This window comes from Myripristis murdjan, chromosome 5 (genome assembly GCF_902150065.1).
Source record: "Myripristis murdjan chromosome 5, fMyrMur1.1, whole genome shotgun sequence".
In the NCBI taxonomy this organism is placed as follows: domain Eukaryota; kingdom Metazoa; phylum Chordata; class Actinopteri; order Holocentriformes; family Holocentridae; genus Myripristis; species Myripristis murdjan.
In genome coordinates this window covers 39,011,616-39,014,115 of record NC_043984.1, presented here as the reverse complement: position 1 = coordinate 39,014,115, position 2,500 = coordinate 39,011,616, and the positions used below count along the sequence as shown (strand labels likewise).

The following is a 2,500-nucleotide window of genomic DNA, read 5'->3' as shown; positions in this document are numbered from 1 at the left end:
TTGGACAGTCTGAAGATGCTCTGTATCAAGTTTGGTGACATTTGAGCAAAAATTGTGGGAGGAGATCTTGGGAGGAACTTTTAGAATAGAATAGAATAGAATAGAATAGAATAGAATAGAATAGAATGTCTTTATTGTCACTGTACAATGTACAACGAAATTAAAGGTGCGATCCCTAACGGTAATCATTCATTCAACATTAAAAAACATTGTAAAAAAAGGACAAACAAACAAAACACATAATAAATAGAATTAAAAAAAAAAAAACAGTAAACAGTAGAACGCACAAGCACAAATTCACAATTAATTGCACTGTCCCTCAGCAGTTTTACAGTTTTTGAAAAAAACAGAGTGATGGACTTAATAATTTGCAATAGGTTTAAGTGCCCAAAAGTTTCTTCAGTATCGGGCTACATTTTGATGAAAGTTGTGAAGTTGTAGCACATACGGTTGGTTTGCTATGAATTTTCAAAGTTTTGAAATTTAGAGGCTTGCTATAGCGCCACCATCAGGACTATTGGCTTGTGTTTGCATCTGAGGTAATCTGGCATGGGACTGGACCTTTGTGCTAAGTTTGGTGATTTTTCGTGCATGGGAAGTAGGACTTCCTCGGAAGACAGAAGAAGAACATGCAGGGTTCTGGCAGTTTAGAACCTACAGTGCCTATAGAAAATCTTCATACCCTGTGAAAATCTTTAGCTTTTGTAACCTTACACCCTGGAATTTATAATTAATTAAATCAAACTTTTTAAAGCTGTATGTACACATAACCCTCATCATCAAAGTGAAAATAACATTCTGGACAACTATTAAAAATTAGTTAATGAAATACCTGATTTGGTTAAGTGATCAGCCCCCTAGAGTATACCATTATAAACTTACTCAGGTGCAACCAATCAACTTCCAGATCAGGGTTAGGGCTAACCCTAACCCCAACCCTAACACCAGGCTAATTGCCTCCCACCTGATATTAATTGTTGTGATTCTGATTACTTTAGAATAAAACCAGCTGTTTTCTTGAAAATTCCACTACTCGTAGTGCGTGGTAGTGAAAGGATTCAACATGGTTGGAAAAGAACATTCAAAAGAACTCATAAATCATAAACATTTTTCATTCAGTGTAATGTGTGTGTATTTAATAAATGAATTGATTTGAATCCTTTTGACTATTGAACATTTTTGACAATGCATACATCAATGACCACATCCATTTTAGATGTATGGAACTCCCAAAGGAAACTACACTAGTAGCTGAGACACATTTATGTGTGGAACTGATTTATTGTTGTAGATTAATTTAACTGCAAAATCAGTGTGGGCCTAGTGAGGGCAGTGAGGGCTTCCTGAAGGCTGGGTAAAGCCTGCCTGCTGTGCCCCTGTAGCCCTAAGTGGGCCCATACAGGGCCAGTGCAGGCTTCCTTAGGGGTTAATGAGGGCTGCCCATGCGGGACCAGCACTGAGGGGCCAACGTTTTGCCAATGAGCAAATTCTCAGGGGGCCTGCGCGGGCTGCCCTAAGTGGGCCTGTAAAGGGCCATTGCAGGCCTGTTTGCTGGGAATGTACCGGTGCAACCTCCTCATTTTGCATTTTTTTCATAAAATAGGTTTTTCCAGTTATTAGGCTACTTTGTTTTTGTCAACACCGTCACCGTAATTTTTTTTTTTTTTATTTGAAAAACACATTTTTGTATTAAAGAGACTATTACTTCAATAACTCAACAGCACCAAAGAAACATATTGTAAGCATATTCATTTAAAACCAATATAACTGCCTCTGACGGTGGTGACACTAATCTGACGGTGGTGACAGTCGCCTCATTAAAACATACATTTCCAAAATTTATACCACTCAAGTCAATGGCTTCTTGCTTAACAACTTTATTTAAGTATTTGGTACAAAAAATAAGAATCCTGAGCTCTGTTATAAGCATTTTTCAGACTTCAGTCATCACCGTCACACAGAAAACCTGACGGTGGTGACGTCTGACGGTGGAGACAAAAACCTGCTCTTTCACATGATGAGCATGAGTTGTTCACATTAGCCAGCTTGTTTTCACCCTGTTGCTACCTGCATCAGACCTCTTCTTAAAAAGTGTACATTTATTCCATAATCTAATCTAATATTTTTTATACAGAAGTGACGGTGTTGACATGTTATGGTTGTGACAGTAACAGTGTCCAAAAATATGAAGAGATTTAAGAGAAAATAGCAAACTTCCAGGAGCCTGAGCGGTCTTGAAGCATGCAGTAGAGCTGAAGGTTTGAAAAGGGCTCCTCAGGAATGCAACTGACCTTGTAGTTTTTTATTATTATTTTTTAAATAAATATCTGACGGTGGTGACGAATATGTGGGACACATTTTGAGCAACCACAAAATAATAGTAAATATTGTTCAAAACCCATCGTTTGTAGTTTTTAATATTTATTATGATGTACTCTTTCATGTGGTAAAGATATTATTCAATGGAATTATTACTTTTTGTTGTTTTAATCAAGTTGAA

At 37.2% G+C, this 2,500-nt stretch overlaps 1 protein-coding gene across 1 annotated transcript in view; it reads left to right on the top strand.

The window, feature by feature from the left end:
• The window catches only part of LOC115358899 (regulator of G-protein signaling 9-binding protein), a 6,258-nt gene that overhangs the window by 1,259 nt on the left and 2,499 nt on the right, over positions 1-2,500 (top strand). The window lies entirely within an intron of this gene.